Here is a 12,599-nt window from a genome sequence, read left to right as displayed (position 1 = left end):
GGGTAACAGATGGACTAGCTGGTTTAGCAGCTGGGTTTCCAGTCATTATTCATGCAGATGGAAGTAAAGAATGATGTATCTAAAGAAAGCAGTAGGAGCTGACACCTCCTGAAACTGAGCTCTAGTTGAGCAATCCCTGCTCATCAATATTCTGGCAAAGGCGATGTCACAGTTTGCATTAGGAAATTTCAGAAATCTCCTTTTAGAAATCTCATACCATGATTTGGATTTACCATGAAACTGTCATGTATTTCACGGGAAACCTGGAAGATCCTGAGTTCCTCTCCTGCATTTGCAAGTCTGATGCTAGAGTACATACTGTATATTATTTGATTGCCATAACTAATAGGGCAAAGAAAGTAATTGTAAACAGAGTTTATTCACAGTAGGTCACATTAAGGATCAAGATGATTTGTTAGGGTGTTGTTAGCAAGCAGTAATGTTTTTCAATTCATCATTCCCAAAGGATCCTGCCTAAACAAAAGCATGCTTCCTCAGATGTAGGTCTGGATAGGAAAGATTCTGGAAAATCTCCAGGGGAGAGAGAAAGTCGAATTCCAGGAGTCTCATACTTGTTATTTAAATACAATCACAGGGTTTCATTAGTGCTAACTTAGGTTTTTGTCATTCCACTGAAATTATAATCTAAACAAACTAAATAATAAGAGTTTATAAGATAAGGTGTTTTTAATGCACTGAGAAAGCTTGCTTTGTATTCTTTAGTATCTCAGTGTAATTTGAAATCCACATTATGATGACTTTAGTACATTAGGCTGCTAGGCCTGCTTTGTCATCCTTTTTTAAAGTTATTTTACAACTTTGTTATGCTTTGACAGATATTTCTACTCTTTGTAACTGTAATCAAACTTGTGTTGTGAAATCTCAATGATGTCCTTGTTGAGTGAATTGAAGGTACATCCAGACACAGAATTTTCTCTCCCAGTCGAAGTTTTGTCTCACTCAATGGTTGTGCTCTAGGCCAATAAGGAACATTTACAAAAATGCTTACATGATTTAGGAGCCAAGCACTATAGAAAGCCAGTGGGATTTAAGCTGCTTTAGTTAATTTAATTGTCCCACATGCTCAGTCTATTCAAGATATTCAGACTTGCGCAGAGGACATAGGGTGGATAGGACCTTTTGCTGACCAGCTGACTCACTTGTCTGAAATGTATGCATGGTGGTTTGTGGCTTGTGCTCCCTAATTGCTTTGAGCACAAGTCTCCAAGGAGTGTTCCTGCTTCAGTTTTGCATAGTTTTGCTTCCTAGCCTAAGTTCTCTCATTCCCAGTAAGATTTTTTTTTTCTTGATGATATTCATTTGTTAAACTGTTTAAGACTAATTTACTTGTTGTTTTTTAAAGAAACGACAAAGTTGTGTGAATTCCTTATTTCAAGTTATTCATCCATTAATTCATCTCCTCTTAGAGTTTGGAGCTTAAATTCAGACTTGTAGTGACTTTAGTGCCTTCAGAGGTCTGAAGTTATCTGTTATGTCTTTCTTATTCTGGAATAATGAAGTTCTCTATGAATTTTTAAGAAAGATGATGTCTCTTTTATACAGTGGGAAAGTTCTTGTAACCTGCTGCTGAAAGGAAGTGGCAGAAATGTTCTGGGGCCTCAGAGGAACCTGGGATTCTCAGCCCTGTCTCAGAGGGTCAAAAATCTAAAGAACTAAGGGAAGTTACATACTTCTTATTTTGTGATAGATACATATAGTTTCATCCAGTGGCCTTTGAACTGGTGAAAATTTTCCCATTTACTTCAGCTAGAATTACATTGGGCTTCTAAGAAAAAACTAGTGTTAATTTTAGAAAATGAGTATTTCCTTTCTTAGAAGAAGTATGTAAATTACTGTCAATTCTTTAAATGAGCATAAAGTAAAAAACCTATCATATGGGATCACTTATGGTGGTCTTGTGATTTTAGTAACTATTTGGTAATAAGAAGAATGTTGGCACAATAAAATCCCAACCCAAATACTTGAAACAGAAATATACTTTTCTTTCTATGATTTTCTTAGTCATTCAGTCCTCTGCATGCTATAAAACTCGATAGTTAGAGCTTTAGGTCTTGAATGTTCTCCTTGATTGAGCAATTAGATTCTTTCTTGCAGTTTTTAAGGCTTGTAGTCAGGCCCAGGACATGGAGTCAGCTTAGCTCTGTTCTCTGTTGTGTTAAAGACTCCCAGTGTGACCACAGCCATGTAATTTTAGCACTAAAATTGAACAGATGATATTTATTAGAGACTTGCCATTGACTTTTATTGAAATGAGAGCTCTTTCTGCACTTCAGTTTTCTCCTCTGTAAAGTGGGGGTGATAGTATTTGCCTCACAGGTTACATGTGGGCAAATGTTTGAAAAATGTGGAGATCAGTAATGGAAGGAGGCTTAGAAATCTTTGATAGAAGTTACATGCATACTTTCAGGGTAGAGTTTGTTCTTTCCATTACAAAAGTAAAGAAAGCTAGAGAGATTAAGCAGGTGGCAGCTGCTGATAACATCCTGACAGAGTACTGTGGTTCCATTCATTTTTTAAGTCAATTGGAAGACTTCTGCACTACCATGAAATACTGCATGTCATATATTTCTGCGAGACAGTCTGCAAAGAACATTTTTTCCAATTCTGAGAGAAAGGTAAATGTGAGCCTATGCATTCTTTTGAAGAAAACATTTTTCCTTCTGATATTGGTTAACCATCTATGTAAGTTATTTATTCTCATGGTTATTCAATTTGGAATCCACTGACAATGCTTGAGGTTTTTAATTGCTGAGCTGATTTCAGTTGTTTGATTTTTTGAAACAGCCATTACAGGCAGACCTATACATTGTATTTAATTTTGAGTACCTTTCCTCATTGATACAAAAGTTGAGTGTTATGTTTTTAGTAGGAGGAACTAATGCATGTGAACCAAGCCCAAGATGAAAACACCAAAAAGACCGAGCAGTTCTTGATTTTACAGGGGTATATTCACAGGACCAGAGTTCGTGGTAAAAAAAAAAAAAAAAAAAATCCTCTAATGTATGTGGTAGATATGCTTACCTTGATAGATGCTCTGTGTCCTGACTGATGAGACCAAGTCATATGACTCTGTCCTTCGCCATCCAAATTGCACTTTTAGACATCAGAGCAAATGAACTGTGCTTTTCAGAGTTTATGTACAGTGCTATGAGTTATGAGGGCCTGTCTCAGATTAGTGACAACAAAATGGCTAGGTTTTATCAACTGATACAGCATTGCACAGAAAGCTTTGGTATGAGTGTCTTACAGGCCTTTATTGTCAGAATATTTAAAACGTGTACATCCCTAAACAGCAAGAGTAAGATATCATAGAAATTACTTCATTGTTCTTTAACAGAAGCTCATTCTGTCCATATCCAGCCTTGTGTCTTAACTGAAGTCTCTTCCTCCTTCTCTAGCAAAGCATTTTAACCTCCAAAACAGTATTTTGCAGTTTATAGAGCTTGTTACAACATGTAAATGTTAACAATAAAGATAAATACTTCATCATTAATAAAATGAGCTATGTAGTCAGAAGTATTGCCTCAAGGTAAATCTTAATTTCTACAAACTGAAAGTTTTCTACTGAGCTTTACTTTTTGTAAGAAAATTGAGACTATTAATTTCTGCAGGTATCTATAGCTCAGATTCCCTGAGTTCTGTTTCTGTCACTGATACTGGCTTAATACGAAATTATAGATGAGTGGTTTCAACTTTGTGCTCGTTTCACCTGCCTGTAAAATGGAAATTATAAGCTCCTGTCTTTGAAGGATCTCTTAGACTGCAAACTGTTTAAGGCTGGGACTGGTTGCTTTGTGTGCTATGCTTCAGCCTACAAAGCAGTCAGTTCTGGGTGGGAAGCTGAGGTTCTACCTGGGTAAAAGTTTAAAAAATTAATCAAGATAAACATTGCGACTTGTTTAATCAGTTTGTTTGTTTGTTTGTTTTGTTAATCCTTCTGAGATTTTTTTGGATGAAAAATCTAAATATTACAAGGCTTTTCTCTTTAACAGTGTTACAGATGCATGCTATTGTCATGATTGAGTCTGAAATGTGTGCCCATGAAGCTGAAGCTGCCAAGTGGGCTGCTAAGAAACTGCCTTGTAACTGTTGTGCTCTGTTGTTTGGGGTTTCTTTTTAGTGTCATGAAGCCTCTGTAGGCCAGTCCTTAGTCCCAATTGTTTGTGCTTTAACCCATCCCAGAATGCTATTATATATTATTTTGTATGCTAGTTGCATACCACCAGATGAGACAAAAATGAACATAAAAGGTGCAGGATAGTAGGGAATTCATTCTTTTCCTCTCAGGTTGCACCCAGGAACAGCTGCCCACGTTTTCCTGGGGTCCACTGGCACAATCAAGCATGGACATCCACTGATGCAAGCACAGACAGGATGCAGGTGATCACATTATTTTAGCCAGGAGTAGCTGTGGCATTGCTTGTGCTAATCCAGCACATGCCCTTTAACATGTCGTGTCACATCAATTGTCAGTGGCCAGAAACCTCTGTTCTTTACACAGCAGGAGACAGAAATGAGAGTTCATGCTGCATTACAGAAATATATTGATTCATTTATTTCATGCGTGTGTTGAGAGTGATTAGATTATAATTTACTGGCAATTTTTTGCAATAAATAAAGAAAATACATGTGCCATTGCAAAGTAGTTTTATCTTGTGCTAGGTACTTTAATTTAATTTAAGAGCTTCTGGTATTAACTCTTTCTGAGTCTTAAGAAGTTGTTTATTTGCTATCACATTCAACATTTATTTGTAGCTCATTCTTCTGATTAATCTAAAAGTAGCAAAGTCAGGAAAATCCTAATTTCTAAGCAGGCAGATACTATAGTATTTGGTAACCACCCAGTTACTGGTATTTTTTCTTTGCTTGCTCTTTTGTCCTCTCTAGCTTGTGTTACCATTTCTAAATATATTCTGATATACACTTTTCCATGGGTTACAAGACTACAAGATCTTGTATGACATTATTCCTTTTATTTCAGCAGGAATTTAACAAACAAACCACTGATTTCATTTATGTGTTAACAACAAATAAAGACTCAGTCAAACAATGACAAGATACTTAGGGTTTCAGGACTTCACACTTGGATGTGATATTTTGTGTATCTTAAGCTCAGAGTTTTCTTTTTTTTCATATTTCTGTCCAAGACAGCTGAGTTATCACAAAGATGATTTTACAGTTTATTACCCAAAAGGCATTCTCTGATTTCCTTTACTATTATTCATTTGCCTTGATAACATTCAGCTTTTCTGGGAATACAACTTTGTACCCCTGGGAGCACACTTTTTTCTGAAATCACATTGGAATTGTGTTTGTTAATTTACATCACATCAGAATTGTCTTTGCTAATTTACTGGGCAAACAAACTGTGTATCTTTATGCAGAAGGAAAGAGAGAAAAGTGAGAACTGTAAAGGACTGCTGCCTCAGAGCTGCTGTTGCCATAGAGCTGCTAACGAGGAAAAAAACTGCAGCATGGATTTCTTCTGCTGTTGAAGGTAAGATGAGGGCACAGCAAAAACTGTAGGAGGGGGAGGGGAGGCAGAGGGAGGGAGAAGAGGAAAAAAGTCTGCGTCCTTGCTGTCTAAAAAAGGAAATTCAGTGTCAGTGTTCATGAGCAGAACTGCTGGTGCAGAAGAACAAAGCTATCTCAGTTGTTTAGGGTAGCAAGAGTGATGAGCAAGCAAGCGCACTACCATGCTTTCAGGAGGAAATACTGCAAAGACAGGAGGGAGAAGAAGAGTGACTTTATCGTTTAGAAAATACTCACTGCTGCTTCAAGATAGCTGCTTTTTGATACTACTTTGGCATTAATATTGTTACCCTGGGTAAAGACAGCTGTGAAAAAGCTCAGTAGGTAGATAAGCAAGAAGAAAAAGTGGTGGTAAAAAAATTCAGCATAATCTTGAGCTGATGAATTCTGTCTGTATGTATTAAAATGTGTCAGTTGTTACATTCAGCTGTGCAGTGCACTTTCAAAATGCAAGTGAAATAATGTTTTTTGTGGTAAGATTGTTATGATAAATTGATCTGTTATCAACCTTTGTCAATGATCTTTCACCTTCTTTTATCTACGTAGATGTCTTTTGAGTGAAAATGTATAATAAATAACTGAAAAGTAAATATTAGATACTCAAGAATACCGACTACAGAACTGACATCAGACATGCTTTCTGTGGAATCTCTTTAATGGGGTGAGCTTTGTAGGCTAAGACTCTTCATGATCATTGCTGAATTATCTGCAAAACACTCATCCAAAAGCTGCTGCTGCTGTTTCTGCATCTGCCTAGCATGTTACATATTGCAGGTTTTTACTGTCCTTCGCCTGCTCCTTCTCTCAGTCTTTTGGCTCTTTCTGAGGCGACTGAACCCACACACTCTGCACAGCAAACCCAGCACACCTGCCATGCTTGCATAGTGGGGCTTGAAGAGAATGAAACAACCTTTAGAGACAATGGTAACACTGTCTTAGCTATGTTGATACTAGTGTGTTGATATTGCTTAACCATCTGATTGCTGTATTATTGAGTGTGCTTGGATAGAACAGCCCTTCCTCACAATTTCTTGTTTTGCACTTTATCACCATTTATCAAATGGTGTTTGACTATTTCTCTTGGAGTCTGTTTGAAGAGTGGGTCAGAGTGAATTTCTCCTATAGCAGTCTGTTAGCTTGATCAAGAATCAGCAATTCAGGCTGTAAATAAATAAAAGTATATTAGGGATTCAGAATTTTTTTAGCATTACGGTCTCTTGCTGTGAAATTGTTATTCTTTGGGATGATAGCGCTTAGCTCATGCATGCCATTTCCCAGTCATGAATGGCACTGGCAAGGTATATTGATCATGAATACATCAGTTGCCATTTCAAAGGTATGTCATGAGGAATTGGATGTGTAAGTGTATTTTTACTAGTCAGACTCATTTTGTGATTCCGACTAATTTTGTCAGACTCGTTAGCTGCATTTTTTTTGCTGCACAGTTTTTCTGTGGTCTTCAGAACCATTCTTTTTATTTACTATAGTCCCTAATGCAGTCAGTAGTTGATGACGTCCTGTTAAGATTTGCATGGGTCCCTTGAGCCAGTGCACATGAAGATCAAGTCTTAATCCATGATTGAGGCAACCCCTGGCAATACAAGTGATTGTGATTTAGTTCAATGTCAGCAAGGGGTTTAGTCGTCTTCTGCTCTGAACAATTGTTAATATCTTGCTGGAGTGAATAATTGTGTTAGGACTGAGTTCCACAGCGTGTTAGGTGCTGCATTTCAGAAGAGTTCACTCAGCTTGTGGATCAAACCAGTTTGGGTTCTTCAGAGACCTGAGGTAATTATTCAAACAAGTATGACTCTGTATAATAAACATCTCTGTGTAGAGTAACTGTTCAAGAAGGAATGGATGGTCCCTATGCAGACTAAAATTTTCTTGCCTTAGATAAATATTTAGTGGAAGATTAGTGTTGCAGTCTTAGATCAATTTAATGTAGTTCTTCATTGACAAAAACAGGTAGCCAGAAGCGCAGTGTTGCTGATTGACAGGTTATTCTCACAAGTTTGCAAATAGTATGTATATTCATTGGTTCCAATTGATGGTGGCTAACATGTATTTACAGTGAAAAAGAGAAAAGCTACAGTAGCGCTAATACAGAAATGGCTTGGCTGATTAACTGTGTCCAGTGTGTGAAGTGGAGTGCAGATGCATAATCTTCATATCAATGCTATTCCTATGCTAGACGGTCAGCTACAACCTACAGATCTATCAACTTTAGTGAAAGTTTCAGAGGCATTTTGGTTATTTTATGGTAGAAAAGTAACTTAATCTGAAGCTAAACCAAGAGGAGGAGTTGTTTGTAAGTCTGCTAATCTGTCCATACATTTGTAGGGAACTCTGAAGAAAGAGGCGATCTTGTAGTTTATGCTTGTTTTTCCTGCTTCTTCCATGTGGCTTGTATTGTGGGAGTGGTCAGGAAAATAAGGAAGTATGGCAAAACATTGCCCAGAACACTCTAATCTCGGGGCCAGGAAAAAAGCTATTAAGCCACTAGCGCTGCTGTGGTTAATGCCAGCACCTGCACCAATTCCCAAAACATCCCAAAATATAAGAGCTACTTTGAGGGTTAATGCTGCCCATAATTACCTTTTTCTGCTTGCAAGGAGGTGTTGCACTGCTCAATGTCCATCTCAGCCTCTTCCAAGGAATATCAGTTTTCTACACCATAGGCTTTGGCTAAGTGCTCTAAGGCCTGATTGTTAGAAATGCTGAGTACCTGCAATGCTATTTAAAGTTAATGGGAGCACAGGCTTCTCGGCACAATTTAAAATCAAGCCTCTGTGCTCAAACAAGAGATTTTTAGTTTAGCAGTCACAAGACTGCTTAAGTGATCAGTCTGAATTCTAGATACCTTCTGGAACTGATTTCTTTTTTTTTTTTTTTTTTTTTTTTTTACAAAGCATATTGCCAGTACTTGATTGATTCCTGGGAAGATAAGTCCCATTATATCTCTTGATTTTTATTAATTTTGTGAGCATTACTACTCTTTTAGTTAATACACAGCTAGTAGAACAGCTGGCACATATGAATGAAGAGAATTCAGCTATAGTAGGTTTCCTTCTCTGTGTTGCTTTATGGCATTAATCTTTTTTCTATTGGATTGAATGGCAAGGAATTAACTGCTGCTGACATGCTTAAAGGTTAGAATAAGAAATAAACCAATGTTCCTTTATTGTTTAAATTTATTTACACGTGTCTGGTGGATTTTTCAAGGTACTGAACTACAGTATTTTGGGCATGTAGGTCAAAGTCTTTCTTTACACATGCTATAGCTCCCCTTGTTCTGTTGATGAGCACTATGTTCCCCCCTTGAAATCAATAATCCTCTGTTCTTGTCTACCCCAACTCTTTGAGTTTTTTATAGTAATCTAAGTTTCAGCTAAAAATTTGTCCTCCCTGGATAAAAGGTACATCCTCATTCATTCCCTGCCTTAATCAGTTTTGTTTGTTCACTCCCTTGTTTTTTGCTCACACAATTATTTTTTCATTTCAAGCCAAGAGGTCTGTTGGGGCTTCTGTAATAAGTATATCCAGTGGAAGACAGAGAGTCATCCACTGAATTCACACAGTGACTTCTCTTCAGTTTTAAAACAAATACACTGCTTTGGCATGACTCTGGATTCTGTGGGGATTTCTGATTCTCTGTGACTCACTTTGAACTGAAACAGTCGGGTAAGTAGTTTGCTGTGTGAAGCCAGTAGTTTAATGCCTGATCTTCAACTCACAGATCAGCACTATCAGTATTCATGGCAGAAGAGAAAAGAATCGCTATCAAGTTTATAATTCCTGTTACTCCATACTGATAGGAGTTACTCCTTTGGAGCTTATGTTTGGGTTTTCACTGAGCAGCAGATTGAAACTGGTTCAGGAACAGCAGTAATATTAGTATGCATTGTAGGAAGATGCCTTACCCAATTAGGAAAACCTTCACTCTTTCCTCCTAAAAGCAGCTTTCCTCTTATTTTAGAATGCAGTAGAAACATTGTGTTATTAATTACGTTTTACCAAATGAACTTCACTTAAAGCTTAATTAAAACTGTGGAAGCTGAATTATACTAATGTAGTCTTGTAAACACAGCAGAATTAGGAGTTGTGTGTGAGTAGCTGGTCACAGAATTGAAAATATCTATCCCCATTGTTTTGTTAAGAATATTGGAGGAATTTGTACATTGGATTTGGTACAGCTCTGTCTATACGACAATGGCCATGCAGTGTTGTCATTTCTAATTCCGTAGCCACTTAGACCCATTTTATCCTCAGAGATGATATTCCTAAATTGGGAGCAATTATCTTGCTGGCTGAGAGACCTGAGAAAACAACGAAAGAAATGGGTTCTTACGTCTTATCAAATGCCAGTGTTCGTCGTTAATTCTCCTCATTTTCTGTTGTCAGGTGCCTGCACATCTCTCTCCCATGGCTAGTTACGCTATGTGAACTTAACATTAGAGGATGATTGGAATTGCCGAGTGTGATTAAAAGGTCATGTCTGAATTATAGCAAAAATCCAATAGGCCATCCATAGTAAAGCTGAGGAACTTTTCATACATCAGTTAAAATACATATTTTGTCTCATTGTCACAGATGGAATGAACAAGAGAGAGAGCACATTAAATCCAGACATCTGCAGAATGGCCATCAGGTGGCTCTGGATCTCAGCAGTACCACGAACAGAGGTTTAATTCAGACATGTTTTCATACCCCAGACTCCTAGTTCCAATTATCTGTATCAGTAAGAATGCAATTTTTCTGGTGCAGGACTAGCTATTATTTTTTATGTTCGTGAAATTAGAGTGTTATTTATACACCTAGCTCATAATAAGCAACTGGCAAATTTTGGATGCTCTATTGATAGAGCTTAATATTTAAAACAGATTGCACAGATGTGGTGTTTTTATCTACAGTGTTACTAACGCAGAAGAAACACTGAATGTTAAGCCTACTAAACCTTTCCTGGCAATCACAAAACCCTAATTTGGAGATCATAAAAACCCTGTGGCAAAAAATCTGCCATCTGCTGGCCAAGGAGAAAAGTACTTGTTAAGCACTGCCGTGCACTGGATAGAGTGCACCAGCATGATTCCAGCAATAGGAGAAACTGGTAGTTTTGCAAAGCTCTTCAGCAGCAGATCTGAAACAGACCTGGTCAGTAGTTTTCTGACAGCGTATCTGTCCATCAGAAGGTGCTGTTTTGTTGTAAACTTTCTGTGGGAACACGTCAATGAGAAATTGAAATGTTCCGTTCTAAAAATATCAGAACATTCTGTTTCAAAATTTTTAGACTGGAACACTTTGATTTTTATTCCAGAATGATTTTTTAAAAGTAATTATTTTTGTACATTATAAAAACAAGAAGTCAAAATTGAAATTGTCGTCTTTGTATTAAACATTAATGAAACCTCACATCATCACTATAGCACGTGGTAACTTCAAGGCAGTCAAGAATCTAGGGATCTTGGCTTTTATTACCCTGCTCTGACCACTCAGTCTATGTCTCACTACTTGTGGTCATGTACGTGTGCTCTATAGGGAGAATATGACTAGAGTGTGACTATCTTTTCATTCAGATGAGGGAGATCGGAGATGGGAAGAAAACTTTGGTTTTCTCATCTTTGCATCTTTATTTCTTTTATTGTAATTTTGCATGAATTACTTAAATTGCTACAGTAATTTAAAGAAAAACTGTTTTGAGCTTATACTCCTTTTAATAATACAGCATACACAAAGAGTTCCCAGTTATAGCCAAAATCATACCAGTCAATATTCAGAAAAAAGAAAAGAAGCACGCAACTATAGATAACTCTCAAGGCTTTCCTTTGCCTAGCTCTGTAAGTTTAGTGCTTGTCATGTGCTAAAAGGAAAAGATAGACTTTGCATTTTATCCTGCAAGGAAAGGAATAAAAGAAAAAAATGCAGGATTTGATAGTGATAGATCCAGGAGTTATTATTTTTATATCTTTCCTTAAAATGGAGCTCCAGCTAAGTTTTATGAATTCTTAAAGATTGGTAACTTTGTTTTCAGAAAGAAAGGAAGTACAGTGGTTCTGATTGTATATCAGCAGTTATGACAGATAGTTATCTATCTATCTAATATATGCCTATATGGCAGCAAATTACACTGTGTTTAAAAAAATGTTTAGATGCACATAACCAGGCTGAATTTATACTCACAGGGACAATTTCTAATTTTGGACTTCATGACTTTTTAAATATGGTTTTAATGTAGCTTTTAATGCAATTAGAAAAAATGAAGAAAAAGAAATTGCACGTGCAAAATCATAGTGATTCTCCCTCAACATGGATTATCAGAAGGGCTGAGTTCTTTTGCTCACAGTGCAGTCATCTACCATGTGAGCTGGCGAAGTAACTGAACACAGAAGGTTGTTTACCTCTGTAGGAACCAGGCACTGGAGAGGGGAAGTGTGCCTACGCTGCATGTTTAGATTCAGGAAGTATGAGTTCAGTTCTGTGATGTGTAGGGGACTATCCTGTCATAATTGGAGAGACCCTCCTGCACAGGTCTTCTGCTTTCTATTTTTGCTCTTATCTCCTCTCTCCAGTTCCTGTGCTTTTTTGCTCCTTGGTCATGCTACCACCACCATGTCACTTCTCCATCCCATTCATTCTGTTTCCATTTTTGCCACTAAGTTGCTGTTTTCTTTCATTCTTTTCAGCCCGTCCATATCATTCCACCCTGCCTCTGTCCTTTCCACTTCTGTGTCTTCTGACCTTTCCTTGTAGCTATCTTCTCTTTCAAGATCCTCCTGGATTTGCCAGAAATATTTGGTGCTTCTTAGCTAATGTATCCCACCAAAAACTCAACCTTTGGAAGATACCCAGAATAGAAAATTCAGTCCAGTCTCTAAATTATGCAAAACCTAATAATGGAAGAAGGCAGACAAATTTTAGGTAACAACTCAAGTGTTTTCAATTTTGTCATCTGATCTGTAATATTTGTGCACCTCTGCCACATGAAAATCTGTCAATCATAGTGCCTCTACTGTGTAGTTAACGTAATATGCATAGGGAATAATAAA

Source organism: Gymnogyps californianus, chromosome 10 (assembly GCF_018139145.2).
Source record: "Gymnogyps californianus isolate 813 chromosome 10, ASM1813914v2, whole genome shotgun sequence".
In the NCBI taxonomy this organism is placed as follows: Eukaryota; Metazoa; Chordata; class Aves; order Accipitriformes; family Cathartidae; genus Gymnogyps; species Gymnogyps californianus.
Note: the sequence above shows the minus strand (reverse complement) of the source record.